General features: G+C 38.6%; 1 non-coding gene across 1 annotated transcript; it reads left to right on the forward strand.

Moving 5' to 3' along the window:
• Positions 1–271: 271 nt before the first annotated feature.
• On the forward strand, positions 272–377 carry LOC118488710. The gene has a single exon (XR_004885254.1). It is a non-coding gene; the product is annotated as a small nucleolar RNA R71 (small nucleolar RNA).
• Positions 378–16,159: the final 15,782 nt, after the last annotated feature.

Consider the following 16,159-nt stretch of genomic DNA (forward strand, 5'->3'; position numbering starts at 1 on the left):
TTCATTGCAAATAGCACAAACATCATAAATTTGGTTAGAAGTTTGTACATTACCATCATCAACCGCATGCACTTATGTTCGGGTAACGGCCGGTCGTGCTCTCCTTGATGCTTGAGCTTTTCTCTTCGAAGTAATGGCCATTTGTTCCAAGAACTCCCAATCTTCATTCTCGTAATTCGTGCCAAAAGACCCATTTGTAATGGACATCAAATCACGAGCATCTTCGGCACTTAACCCCTCGTGGAAGGCATTCATCAACTCCCAAAGTTCAATCCCATGATGAGGACAATTTTTAATCATCATATTAAAACGTTCGAAGGCTTCATGAAACATTTTGCCTTGTTGTTGTTGGAAACTCCTCAACCCCTTCCTAGCATCATTGGTCTTTTGGGCGGTGTAAAATTCGTCTAGGAAAATTTGTTGCATTTCCGCCCAAGTATAAATAGATGCCGAAAGCAAAGTGTAAAACCACTTCTTTGCCTTGTCCTCCAAAGAAAATTGAAATAATACCAACTTGACATCATCGGCCAAAAAACCTTGACTCCCAAGAGTATTGCAAATTGAGTCATAGGCCTCCAAATGGAAATAAGGCTCCTACGTTGCTAGCCCCTTGTATTTCGGCAAACTTTGTAAAGAATTTGTTCTTACTTCAAAAGTTCTCCCTTGGTTGTTATGAGGAATAACCACCGGTGAAGGATTATGAGTAATCACCGGCCTAAAATGCGCTTCAATACCCCTCGCATGTTCTCTAAGATGCCTTCTTGGTACACCAAACCGCCCCCTTGGACGAACAGGACCCATTGGTCTTGGTATATGCCCTTGTGGTGCATTTGGTTGTTGAAATTATTGATGTGGCATCGATGGGTTTTGAATTGGCCTTTGGAATTGTTGTTGAACATTCGGTGGGCAAACTTGTTGCAATGGTACCGGGCGTTGCAATTATGGCCCTTGTGGCCTTGGCCTAATGTGTTGTGATATGAGTTGTTGTTGTTGCACTCCACCAACATTTGGCATTACTTGCATTTGGCCTTGCATGTATCTGAATTCTCCTTGATCTCCATCACCCCCATAAGCATACCCGTTTTCATCAAAACCTTCAAACTTCTCATATCCTTCATCATACCCATCTCCTTGAACTCCCAAAGATTGCCCAAATGGAAGAGTCGAGTATTGAAAGCCCGATTGGTTTTGTGGTCTAAAAGATGGCATATCATGCACAATAGTTGAATTTGGTGCAATTGTGAAATTATAGGATGATTGACCCGTAGTTGGGGGAAAGAAATGGGAGAGTGGTGGGATTATGGTGGAAGGGCTAAAGGTAAGAGTGGGTTCAACTTGGGTAGTGATTGGTTGCGTGGCGTTGGTTGGTGTGACTTCGGTAGTGGTATTAGGTATGGTGGTGTTTGGTGATGGTTGTGTGACAGTAGGTGTGAAAATTGAGGTCGTTTGACCCGTTGTGGGTGGTACTTGTGATTCTTGCATGATGTTTCTTGGTGTAATGGGTGAAGTAGGTGAACCAATAATTCTGTTTTCTCGTAATAGAACTCTGTTTTGCCTCAATGTCCTTTCAATTTCCGGATCGAACGATAGTGGTGACGACTTGTGAGAGCCTCTAGTATGCATACACCTGAAAGTACCTGCACACTAAACACAACCAGCGTAAACCCGAAAATAACAAACAAAACTACTAAATTAACACACGTTGCGCACTACTCCCTGGCAACGGCGCCAAAATTTGACGTGATGTCTTGGTCACAATCAAATTTAATCCAATTACTACTAAATAGATAGCGGTAAGTGGGTATCGAATACAGGGAGTTTGTGGAATATGTGCTATTTAAAGGTTTGTCTAAGTTAACTAAATTAAGCTAATTGCAAGAAAATAAAGTTCAAGAGTTGATTTGATTGATTGGTTTTTAAAACTAAGATTACTAATTAATTTGCGAAATGAGAATTGAGTTTGTAAACAATTTAGAGACAAATGACCATCCTAAGTTTCCGGTTTGCTTCAACGTTTGTGCTATCATCCACTAGAAAGAACTACATAGACATAGTTCATGTGTAATTACTTGTTGTGATAAAAGGGAACGAAGTACTCAGATTCCTAGAACGTGAGGTTGTTACCCGATGACCAATCAACCCTTACCTAATCCTAATTCTACCCATGATATCTCGATTGCCAACGGCACCAAGAACGTATGGTTTCAAACTAGAATATCATAAGAATCAACAATTTACAAGCAAGCAATCACACACCATAATAAACAAGACATAGATAAAGTTTACCATTCTAGAAATATGGAATCAAAACACAATTATCTCAAACAAACCTTCAACCTAGGATGACCATAGAGTGTTTAGCCACGCATGGCTTGAAGCGACATCATAATGTAAATAAAAGAGAAAATTGTTCAACACAATTACAAGCAACAAAGTATAGATGAAAGATAAGTGATAAGCCCCTGTTCTTCACTCCCAAGAGCCTCTAATATACTCCCAATTTCGTTCTCCTCAAGTAGTAACCGAAAAACCATGATTACCCACCATAATTCTCCATCCAATAGTTATTAAATGTGAGAGTTACATGTTGAGCCCAGTCGGCGCCGTAACCTACGGCCCTCTACCGTAGGTTACGGCAGTAAGATAGTCAACTAGTCAACCAGAGAGCCGTAACCTACGGCCATTTGCCGTAGGTTACGGCGAGAAATTAAACCTTACGCCGACCTTCTACTGTTTTACGGCGGCTGTTTTGGACAAGAATGGGAGCCGTAACCTACGGCCCTCTGCCGTAGGTTACGGCACTGACTGAAGTGGTTCCTTGTGTTTCCTTGTTAAATTCTTGTTCGCTCCAATTCTTGTTTCACCACTTCAAGTTCCCGTTCAATCTTCATAAAACCCATATCTTATGCCCATTATTACCTGCAAATCCCAATGACTAGTGGTTACCAAGTTCAATCAATTAACCGAATAAAGTATAGAATGTGCATTGTATTAACCCTTTTAAGGGTTGTCCTATGGACCACCCGCCAGGAGTCCATAACGGACCACCCCCTCCCCTCTTATTATAACTCGTCTGACAGATCTTTTCGGAGGGGAATATATGATCATTCGTGAACCCTACTGTGGAGCATACGGCAGACATTGCAAGAATACTAGACTGAAGAATACTTGGAGGATTTGAAGGTGTTTGAAGAAACAAAGAGCTTGGGTTCGATTTTCATTGGCTTTATGCTTTTAGACCTTTGTTCTAACGATTTATATTTATTTCCAACCATGTTTGCTACATGTTTTTTAATGTTTTATGCTTTAAACATTATGAGTAGCTAAACTTCTAAACTGCTTAGGTTGAGATGAACTAGATGTTTGTGATGTTACCTTGACTCGGTTTTGACTATTTTATGCGATTTACATGATTTTTCCTTGAAATTGATATTGATATTGCATGTTGAAGTTGTTTAATTGATTCTTGGTTGTTGAAATTAGTAGTTTAGGCATATAGAAATATCCCCTAGACTTAGATTTCAGTTTAAATCGGTAATATTAGGGTTTTCGGTTTGAATCTTGACCTTAGAAATAAAACAAGTTAATCCAGAATTAAAATCAAGTAATTAAAACTTGTATCCTTACCTAGTGATTCGAGAGGAGAATTAGGTTTGCTAGGTTATTAGCTAGGCATTGGTGGGTAGATTGGGTGACTGATAGCTCGGATCCATTTATTTCTTCGCGTCTAGGGTTTCCTAGGATTTCAATCTTCGAGTTTTCTTCTGATTTACGAATTGAGGATTGTGACACCTTAGTTGTCATGTATTTGATATTTGTGGGACTTGGTATCGATAGTTTGAGCCGGTCCATCTTAGCACTTCGCATATCGCCCACTTTCTTGCACGGTTTATCATCTCTAACGGGACGTTTATTGGGTAGATTAGGGTATTCAGTCATTGTCCGTAGTCAAAGTAGTATTGCATGAGTCTAGGGATTTGACACCTAGATAGTTCTTTCTCATCATATTTGTTCCTAGCACTCGTTTTTCGAGTTCGCCTGCTTGTTGCGTTCAGTTTGCTGCCCTGAGTTGTTTGCATGAAATTCTTGTTTACTGCTTTATAAATTAATTAGGTTATTAGAAATTCACAAAATTCCAAACTAAATTTAGCTAGGCTTTTTTATAGAGGTTAAGTATTGAAATTTCGCCTATAGTGTCCACGGATTAATATCCGGTCTTGCCATCTTCACTACACTGCGACTGGTGCACTTGCCGATTGTGTGTGGATTAGTAGTGATTCCATTTTAAAACTTGTTCTGAATTTAATATACACACTTTTCACACATCAAGCATGCTTACTTTAAAAGTCAATATGCAACGGTTTATGTAAATTACATAAATGAATTCCTAAGCTTATAGCTCACTTGTTTAGACATTAAAACAGAATGTATAACATATATAAACCAATTTTAGCATGCCCAACTCGTCCATTTCAGTTTAGCACCTCATTCTATGTCAAAAGTCAAGCAGATTGACTTTTGCTTTGACTTTAGATTCAGACCCGTTTGGTGAACATTAGAACCTATTTAAACCCAAAATTATGACCATATTAGTATAGAGTATAACCCCCCTGAGGTTATACCTTCTGGTCATGTCGTTTGGTAGATCAAATGACAAGTCTAGTGTGTGTGTGTGTGTGTATTAAAAAGGACAACTATACCATTTTCCATCATAAAAGCTAAAGAAACATTTTAAACCAAAATAACTAACATTCTGACTTTCAAAAAAATGTATAATATTATAAAATATGTTTTTACCTCACGGACTTGTCATAGTCTCATAGACCCAACCAACCTTCCAAACCCGCTTATACGCACATGACTAATTATACGAACCTAGTTCGCATAAACTACGCGTAATGGGTTTAATACTTCAAAACCATTTTAAAACAGAATGTATGGTTAAACAACCCTATCTAATGAGTCATTGCACTCGGATGGGTATAAACCACATTCTATCCAGGCTACGCTTAATCTAGCGAAACCGAACCAATTCCTAAGATAACAGGTCAAATCTAAGGGCTTCCCAATGACCCGTATACATTCTAATGAACACTATTTTCATTCATTTCGGACTATAGAGCCCTCCAGATAATCGGCCTCATATTAATAATATTTAGACTTGCGGCTTTTTCTAACAGAAATCAATTATTTGATTGGAAGTTAGCAAAAGGTAAATATTCTTAACTTATTTTCTTTTAAAACTTGGGGTATGGCAAATATGTCACTTGGAGCGGTTATTATATAAATGAGCCCTGTGATTGCTTATAAATATAAGAACTCAATTTAGTCTGTATTACTTAATAACTGAAACACTTGGGGGTTATCAGCACCGTGTCCGGACGTCCCGACTCATAAACTTGTATGGTCATATAAAATAACATGTCGGGGTAGGCCTACGACCTGTAAGACGTGTTTTAATAGATGGTGTGTACCTTAAGCATTATATCAATGAAAATGACCGACTTATGATTTCCGGTTCCCGGCTGTATGACAAGTATGTAAAACTGGTGACATGATAAATCCCAAGAATTACTAAATGATTACCCACGGGTTTTCTCTATGTACTAAACCATTTTGAAAAAAAAAAACATATTTTCCTAACGAGTCGGTTAATTGTATTTACCGGTGAAAGCTAACGTATTTTCAAAAGATTGAACCGCAGGTACCGAACCTTGATATTATGCTGGAAATCCGGGCTGGATATGATAAGGGCTATGGAATTTGCAACTCCTTAGTTTAAGGCCTAAGATGTCCTAAACACTTTTTATTTTGACCTCGGATGTGGGCATACACTGAACGCTTGTACTTAAATTTTATTATTATATTTAAGTTATCATTAAATTAATTATGCTTACTCAATATTTCCATTGCGTACATATTGTGATACTGTTATCTAATCGGCACGCTTTAACCCTACTCTTCTGAGCCCACCGGAAACTTAGGGTGTGACACCATGCATAAGAAAACAATAAAGGCATGAGGTACAAGGCAACATAGTTACGCTATGTTCCAAACTGATAACATTTAAATAAATAAACAAATATATAAATATCAAATTGTTCCAAAAAGACAAACAATTGAGAATCGAGATGACTACGACACATGCACAACACAACTGTTTAAGGTTGTATGTATAAACAACCCTAACCCCCAGCAAACATAAAAACAACGAAGCTCAGAGGTGTAGGTGTAAGGACTACAAAAATATCCCTAAACGACCCATAAATAAAAACCCAGACCCCTGAAACTCTACTCTACATGAAAAACCAAGAAAACAAAGTTTTTGAGTTTCAGGCGGGCCGCGTAAGGGTTAGCTTAGCTTTACGCGGGCCACGTCAACTTGAAGTCTGACCGGATAAGCATCCGGAACCACGTGTTGACCACATGGTGACCCTACTCGTGACCCATGCAACCTATACGTAGACTAGGCGGCCACGCGGGCCGCGTAAGAGTTAACCATGGGTTTACGCGGGCCGCGTAAACCCCAAATTCAGGCTATAAATAGCCTGTGCATGGGGCTTCATTCTGTTGTCGAAAACTTTCAATCAAAATGAATTCTCACTGCTAGAAATCATAATTTCACATAGCGAGGTGCTGCTACGATCCCGGGTATTAACTCGATCGCTGCTACGATTCAATGTCCGATCGATTAAAACTATCCGATGAATGTTTAAGTGCTGCTCAAATTGGGTTTATACTTTGTCATTCTTCTTGAATTCGATGGATGTTTAAGTATTGCACTTTGTCATTCGTCGTGAGGGTTTAATCTCATGAGTTATCGTAAATGTTGTATTAGTTACTGACCTAGTTCGTATGCATTGTTGTTTAAATTAGGTTATCAGGCTTATCAGTAGGCTAAACTCTACCCAGATAAATCTGCAATGTGAGTCATTCTCTTTTTATCAATTATATTTTACAATACTCCAAATTATTTTCAAAAGTTATAATTACAGGGATTAAGTCGTGGTTATCTTAAATCACTGGCTAGTGGGGTATTGTGCACATTACTAATTTCTCACGATTAGGCTAATAAATCCTAACAGTGATAAACGTCACTACTTGGGGAAAGACCCAATAGTGGTGTGACCATCGTCACCAGGTGAGACGGCGCCAGATAAAAATAAGATAGAAGCCATTGTAATCGCTCTTGTGCTGTAATTTATAACTATGTGTCATTTTCTCAAAATGAATGATTCACCAGTATTTCCCCGCTGACAAAATATTTTTAAAACATGTTTCAGGCGACCTGCTGTAAATCAAAGATAACGTGCTACGGAGCACTAAAAAGCTTGAAGAGGTGGCTCAGTTAAAATAAATAAACATGTTTAAATAAATCAGGGAATTTCCTAGTAAAATTCCTCTATTGTAAATTACGGGGTTTATCCCAAATTATGAAATAAAATAATCGGGCATTTCAAGTTTTAAAAAGATCCTGTTAAAATCTTCCGCTGTCGCATCAATTAAATACCACAGGTTCCTGTCCCGCGGCTCCTGACCGGGTTAAACCGAGGTTGGGGCCGTGACAGGAAAAGGTGGTATCAGAGCCACTGATTTAAACCAAGTAAGTATTTAGAAAATACTTAATTTTACTGATTTCCATTTTTGTGATTATATGTTTTATTATCTGAATATTTGTTTACAGTATGGGTAAGCAAAGACTTTCAGACATCTATCGTCAATTAGATAGTGCACCAAAAGATAAGGGATCATCATCCTCAAAACACTCAGGAAATACTGAGGAAGGAATATTTGTTCGTAAAGCACAGTTTGAAAAACCACTTTCTCCTAATAAAAGAAGTTTGATTATTAGGAAAAGTCAAGAGAAAATAAAGAAGCGACAACCAAAAGAAGTAAGGATGCCTAAGGAGACACAGGAAATAGGCAATAACCCACCATGGGAAGATGAGTTAGATGAAAAATGGGCAGATCTCTATATGTTAGCCACTGTAGCAGTAAATGCAAAATTTTAAATACCCTGACCCAGTATTAGCACCCATATCATCTACAATCCAGAAACTCTAAAGAAAATTTTACCCAGTAAATAAATAAGTTTACAATAAACCCTAGTATGTTTTAAATTTCAGTTGTCCTTTGTATTAAATTAGTCACACGGTATGCAATAATACTTGAATGTTTATCTGTGAAATTTTATTATAAAATTTTAACTTTGCATTTTGTGTGCATTTTGCATATATGCTAAACAGCATGAATGAGCTATCTGAAGCCCTTCAGAATCTCAATCTCTATCCCGTAAAAGTGGAAGTTTCTAGCGACTTTACTGGTTACTTACCCGATGTAGAAGAACCTATGGAATTTCGAGCTCCACCTCCGGAGAAACCAAAGCCTAAGAAAAGGAGAAGATTTGTAGGCTGGAGGAGAGTACGTAGGAGGAAACCAGCAACTAGAAAAGTTCCCAAAATTGAAAATCCCATTGATAAAGGAAAAGGGATCGAGATTGAGGAAAATGCTAGGCAAGTAGAAATGGAAATTGGGGAAAGTTCTAGGCAAGTCGAGGAATTGCCACTACAGGAGGAATTAGATCGCGTACTAGCAAGCTGTGATATTCTCAGGCCTATCAATAATAACCTCTTTCCTTATCCTGCTGAAACCCAACTTCCAATCAATTTGGAACCAGCCATCCCAGAACCTTTGAACCACACCCAACCTTTAGGAGAAATGGACGAGTGGTGGACTAACGACTGGCAGTTTCAAAACCTCCTCAATAACCCCTATACCTTTTTCCCTCAGTTCGACCCAGAACCTATACCAAACCCACCAATGAGCAATGAAAACCTAGCTGAACTCCGCCATTTTGGCGAGGAGCTGGTGGATGCTGGAAATAGGATCCGGGAGGTGGGAGCACAGATTTCCTGAAAATACGACAAGAGGGAACGTCGTTTCTGAAATATCAGCAAAAGGTATGGTGTGAGAAAGTAGTTGTGCTTGTATAATAACAATAGTAATAAAAATAAAATTTTTGTAAAATAACTTAAAAATAAAACTTTTGTAAAATAACAGTGTGTACGGATGCCTAATATAATCTATAAAAATGGAAGTCGAGAAATCGACAATTTTGGCTATACGTATGTTGTAAAATTTATGTGATTATGTGCAATTGTTTTGTTATATTTGGTTATTAATTATTTTATGCTAATTATTTATATAAATTAACTATCAGATGGCAAATGCTGATAATGAACAAGTTAATGAAGTTAATATATATCGAGAATATCGTTGCTCAAGGAATAGCTAATGATATTCCAGCAATCCTTGCTGCTGCCCAGAAACCTGTTGAACCTCAACAAATTATTCCTAGCAAACGTACTCATGAAGATAACTTCAGTAGTAGCGTAAACGGGGGCGGTCATCATACTAACAACGATAATGAGATACGGCAAGCCCCAATTCTCAAAAGAATGAAAGCTGCAACGCCCGGTTGCACTTATAAAGAATTTCTTGCTTGTAAGCCAGCTGAATTTGCAGGCAATGAAGGGGCGACTGTGACACTGCGTTGGTTGGAGAAAACTGAAGCAGTAATTATGATAAGTAAATGTACTGAGGAAGACAAGGTCATGTATGCGTCGCATCTTTTTAAAGAAGAGGCGCTAGAATGGTGGAATACGGTACTTCAAGCCAAAGGAAGAAATATGGCCTATGCCATGAATTGGGAAGAATTTAAGCAGCTAATGGAAAGAAAATTTTGTCCTGAATATGAAAAGGAACAAATGGCAAATAAATTCCTGAACCATCGGATGATAGGTGTAGATTATCGAGGGAATACTTCGACATTCTTCGAGTATGCGAGAGTGGTACCAACCCTGGCTTCGCCAGAACCGGTGCTTATTTCCCGCTATATTTGAGGATTGATTGGCGAAATCCGTAATATCGTTAAAGCTGCGAGACCTCACACTATTGACGATGCGGTAGAATTAGCTAACACCCTAACTGATGAACTGGTATGCACAAGTGAAGAAAACCAGAAAAAGGAAGTAGCCCAAAAGATTACCCAAGGATTCCGTGTGGGTAACCGTAGTAATTTCCGGAAAAAGGGAACTGGGCAATCTTCCACTGTTCCATTTTGCAATACCTGTAAAAGAAAGCATTTTGGAAGATGCAAGGGGTATTGCAATTTCTGTAAAATTCCAGGGCATCAAGAAGAAGATTGCAGGAAGAAGAAAGCCACGGTCTGCTATAATTGTGGGGAAGCTGGACATTTTAGACCAGACTGTCCAAAATTGGTCAAGCCAGCTGACAATAAAGTCAAACCTGCAGACGGAACTACCAAGAAAAACGCAAGAGCCTTTTAGTTGACTACTCAGGAAGCCGAACTAAGTCCTGACGTAATAGCTGGTACGTTCCTAGTTCACAACGTTTATGCAAAAGTATTATTTGACTCTGGTGTAAACCAAAGTTTTATAAATACTTCATTCTCTCAAGCTTTTAATCTACCCTTAACCAACCTTAGGCAGGTTTTTACAGTCGAAACGGCAGATGGAAATTCTGTTAACATAGATAAGGTTTTGCGAGAAGGAAAGATAGAACTCTTAGGCCATAAATTTTCTGCAAACCTGTTACCTATGAATTTAGCCGGATTCGATGTGGTGTTAGGAATAGATTGGTTAGTAGCCAACCATGCTCGAATTCTCTGTGATAAATATTCCATAGAAATCCATACACCCACAAGAAAAGTAATTTCAATTACAGGAGATAAACCACGAAAGCCACTGAAATTCATTTCAGTAATGAAGTTGGCCAGTTATTCAAGAAAACAAGAAGTAGTGTATATGATTTCAGTAATCATTAACACGAAAAGTAACGAACTTAAGGAAATCCCAGTAGTCTCAGAATATCCCGATGTATTCCCAGAAGAACTACCTGGATTACCACCCGACAGGGAAGTAGAATTTAGGATTCATCTAATTCCTAGAACTACACCGATAGCCAAAGTACCTTACCGGTTAGCACCCACTGAAATGCTAGAATTGAAAAAGCAGTTAGATGAATTGTTAAGTAAAGGATTCATACAACCTAGTTCATCCCTGTGGGGAGCTCCAGTATTGTTTGTGAAAAAAAAGATGGATCGATGCGAATGTGTATCGATTATAGGGAACTGAATAAGGTTACAATTAAGAATCGATGCCCATTACCTAGGATTGATGATCTTTTTTATCAACTCCAGAGAGCTAGGTATTTTTCTAAGATAGACTTACGCTCCGGATACCATCAGTTGAAAGTCCAAGAATAAGACATACCAAAAACTGCTTTCAGAACTAGGTATGGTCATTATGAGTTTACAGTCATACCCTTCGGACTAACTAATGCACCTGCGGCATTCATGGACATGATGAATCGGATCTGTAAAACGTATTTGGATAAATTTGTAATTGTCTTCATCGACGATATACTTATTTATTCCAAAAGTCAGGATGAACACTGTCAGCACTTGCATGCACTCTTAACTTTGTTAAGAAGGGAAAAGCTTTACGCCAAATTCTCGAAGTGTGAATTTTGGCTACAGGAGGTGCAATTTTTGGGTCATATGGTAAATCACGAAGGTATTCACGTAGATCCCTCCAAAATAGAAGCAATCACCAAATGGAAGGCCCCGTAATCGGCTACAGAAGTTAGAAGTTTTCTAGGGTTAGCCGGATATTATAGGCGATTCATTAAAGATTTTTCTAAGATAGTTGTGCCATTAACTAAGCTAACCTGTAAAGCAGTTAAACTTGAATGGGGACCAAAGCAAGAAGAGGCTTTTAGGATTTTAAAGCAAAAGTTAACAAATGCTCCAATTCTCGCCTTGCCAGAAGGAACGGAAGATTTTGAAGTATACTGTGATGCTTCAAAGTTAGGATTAGGATGTGTACTAATGCAACGCAAGAAGGTAATTGCATATGCCTCAAGGCAATTGAAAAAGCACGAAGAAAACTATACGACTCACGACTTAGACTTAGGAGCGGTAATTTTTGCCCTAAAAATTTGGAGACATTATCTATATGGAAGTAAGTTTACTGTCTATACAGATCATAAAAGCTTAAGGTACATATTTGGGCAAAAAGAATTAAACATGAGGCAAAGAAGATGGATGGAAATTTTAAGTGGTTACGACTGTGATATTCAATATCACGAAGGAAAAGCAAATGTAGTCGCAGATGCCTTAAGTCGTAAGTATCATGAAAAGCAAAAGCAAGTTCGTGCTCTTAGATTAAATCTACAGTTAGATTTAATGGAACAATTAAAGAATGTTCAAGAAACAGCAATCGAAGACGATGCTGAAGGAATGAAAGGACGAATAAAAGAATTAGAGCAAGGAGCTGATAGGATTTGGAGATTCCACAAGAAAAGGATTTGGGTACCTAAGCAGGGAGATTTAAGAGATAAGATTTTAGAAGAAGCTCATAAATCTAGGTATACCATGCATCCAGGAAATAATAAGATGTACCACGATTTAAGAAATAATTTATGGTGGATAGGAATGAAAAAGGATATAGCTAAATATGTATCTAGGTGTCTTACTTGTTCCCAAGTAAAGGCAGAACATCAGAAACCTTGACTACTACAACAATTAGAAATGCCTATATGGAAATGGGAACTCATAACAATGGACTTTGTTACTAAGTTACCCAAAACCAGAAAAGGTAATGATGCGATTTGGGTAAGTGTGGATCGATTAACCAAATCAGCTCATTTTCTACCCATGAAAGAAACCTTTAATATGGAAAGGTTAGCCAAGTTGTATGTAGACGAAGTAGTATCCTTACATGGAGTTCCACTCTCTATTGTATCGGATAGGGATAGTCATTTCACTTCCCATTTCTGGACTAGTTTCCAGGAAGCAATGGGAACCCGACTAAATTTAAGTACTGCATATCATCCACAAACAGATGGACAAAGTGAAAGGACGATACAAACTTTGGAAGACATGCTCCGGGCATGTGTGATAGATTTCGGTGGAAACTGGGATGATCACCTACCTTTAATCGAATTCTCCTATAACAATAGTTATCATTCAACCATTGAAGCTGCCCCATTTGAAGCACTATACGGACGTAAGTGTAGAACTTCGATATGTTGGGCAGAAATAGGAGAAAGTCAATTATCAGGTCCTGAAATAGTGCAAGAAACCACCGACAAGATAACTCAAATCAAAGAAAGACTAAAGACGGCTCGAGATCGCCAGAAAAGTTATGCAGACAATCGACGCAAGCCACTAGAGTTTCAAGTTGGAGACAAGGTACTCTTGAAAGTTTCTCCTTGGAAAGGAGTAATACGATTCGGTAAGAAAGGAAAGCTGAGTCCAAGGTACATAGGACCATTCCCAGTAATTCAACGTATAGGACCAGTTGCCTATCGTTTACAACTACCAGAAGAACTAGCCGGAGTACATGATGTATTTCATGTATCCAACCTCAAGAAATGTCTATCTGACGAATCCCTAGTAGTACCTCTTCAAGATGTAGAGGTATTGAAAAGCTTAAATTCGTGGAGAAACCACTGTAGATAGAGGACAGAAAAATCAAGTTTCTCAAGCACAAATGACTCGTGCAAGTCAAAGTCAAGTGGGATTCGAAAGAGGACCCGAATACACCTGGGAGCTGGAATCAGAGATGAAGCAAAAATATCCACACTTATTTCAGTAAATCTCGAGGACGAGATTTTAAATAAGGTGGGGAGGATGTAAGGACTACAAAAATATCCCTAAACGACCCATAAGTAAAAACCCAGACCCCTGAAACTCTACTCTACATGAAAAACCAAGAAAACAAAGTTTTTGAGTTTCAGGCGGGCCGCGTAAGGGTTAGCTTAGCCTTACGCAGGTCGCGTCAACTTGAAGTCTGACCGGATAAGCATCCGGGACCACGTGTTGACCACCTGGTGACCCTACTCGTGACCCATGCAACCTATACGTAGACTAGGCGGCCACGCGGGCCGCGTAAGAGTTAACCATGGGTTTACGCGGGCCACGTAAAACCCAAATTCAGGCTATAAATAGCCTGTGCATGGGGCTTCATTTTGTTGTCGAAAACTTTCAATCAAAACGCATTCTCACTGCTAGAAATCATAATTTCACATAGCGAGGTGCTGCTACGATCCCGGGTATTAACTCGATCGATGCTACGATTCAATGTCCGATCGATTAAAACTATCCGATGAATGTTTAAGTGCTGCTCAAATTGGGTTTATACTTTGTCATTCGTCGTGAATTCGATGGATGTTTAAGTATTGCACTTTGTCATTCGTCGTGAGGGTTTAATCTCGTGAGTTATCGTAAATGCTGTATTAGTTACTGACCTGGTTCGTATGCATTGTTGTTTAAATTAGGTTATCAGGCTTATCAGTAGGCTAAACTCTGCCCATATAAATCTGCAATGTGAGTCATTCTCTTTTTATCAATTATATTTTACAATACTCCAAATTATTTTCAAAAGTTATAATTACAGGGATTAAGTCGTGGTTATCTTAAATCACTGGCTAGTGGGGTATTGTGCACGTTACTAATTTCTCACGGTTAGGCTAATAAATCCTAACAGTGATAAACGTCACTACTTGGGGAAAGACTCAATAGTGGTATGACCATCGTCATCAGGTGACACGGAGCCAGATAAAAATAAGATAGAAGCCATTGTAATCGCTCTTGTGCTGTAATTTATAACTATGTGTCATTTTCTCAAAATGAATGATTCACCAGTATTTCCCCGCTGACAAAATATTTTTAAAACATGTTTCAGGCGACCTGCTGTAAATCAAAGACAACGTGCTACGGAGCACTAACAAGCTTGAAGAGGTGGCTCAGTTAAAATAAATAAACATGTTTTAATAAATCAGGGAATATCCTAGTAAAATTCCTCTATTGTAAATTACGGGGTTTATCCCGAATTATGAAATAAAATAATCAGGCATTTCAAGTTTTAAAAAGATCCTGTTAAAATCTTCCGTTGTCGCATCAATTAAATACCACGGGTTCCTGTCCCGCGGCTCCTGACCGGGTCAAACTGGGGCTGGGGCCGTGACAGTAGGATGGCAACAACATATAGTACCAAGCCAAATCCTAACAAGCATCACAATTATTTCTCTCCGAGGACCAATAGGTTATTTTCATCGAGGCGGTCAAAAATTCAACAGTGCGGCAATAAAGAAGACTGTTTTTAACCAGTTAGGCTAACCAAGTTATACATCAGCTAACAACAACAAAATATGACCAAGATACAATATACAGGTAACATTGAAGACCTAAATGGCCATAACCAACATCAAAATAGCCATAAAACAAAGCTCATATATAAGCAATTGAAGGTTATAATCTAAGTTACCAAGCCAAGTCAAAAGTAACACCATAGCTAATGGTCTCCGATGAGCCATAAGTCATCTTCATTGACCCAACAAAAAACCATCATAAAGACTGTCTAAAGATGTATTACCACAAAAGATGTCTGATGAACATTACCGTTACACCTTCACAGACCTTTAAAACCAACAGCCAAACAAACCGGTAAAGTGAAACCAAACACAACTACAAACAAGAAACCTCAAATGTCTTATTCAAACCTCCAAAAAGAACTGTAAACCAAAATCCCAAATAAACAACAACATCAAATGTTCGATGATGAGACCTCAATTAACATAAAAAAAGATATGCACCAACAAATCCTTTATAGCAACATAAAAGTTAAAACTGAACCACCGACGCGTAATTCGTCGTCTCTAAGAACGGCAAAACCACAAAAAGTCGAAACCAACACAACAACAAGAATCTACCTTGAAACAACGAAGAGGCAACTGATCAGAGCAATTCCGGCCGTTGTAGACGGCGAATGGAAGTCCAAGCAGTGATCTTTGGTCGGTGGCATAGAGAGAGAAGCTGGAAGCTTCAAAATGAAGCCAAACCCCAACAAAAAAAATGAAGGCAAAACCACAAAAAAAATCGAACCCAACACCAACAAGAATATATTGTGAAACAATGAAGAGGCAACCGATCGGAGCAACTCCGGCCGTCGTAGACGATGGATGGAAGTCTAAGAATTGGTCTTTGGTCGGTGGCATAGGGAGAGAAGCAGAAAGCTTCAAAATGAAGCCAAACCCCAACCAAAAAGGCTTTAAATACTCACAAACAAAACAA

Source organism: Helianthus annuus, chromosome 16 (genome assembly GCF_002127325.2).
Source record: "Helianthus annuus cultivar XRQ/B chromosome 16, HanXRQr2.0-SUNRISE, whole genome shotgun sequence".
In the NCBI taxonomy this organism is placed as follows: Eukaryota; Viridiplantae; Streptophyta; class Magnoliopsida; order Asterales; family Asteraceae; genus Helianthus; species Helianthus annuus.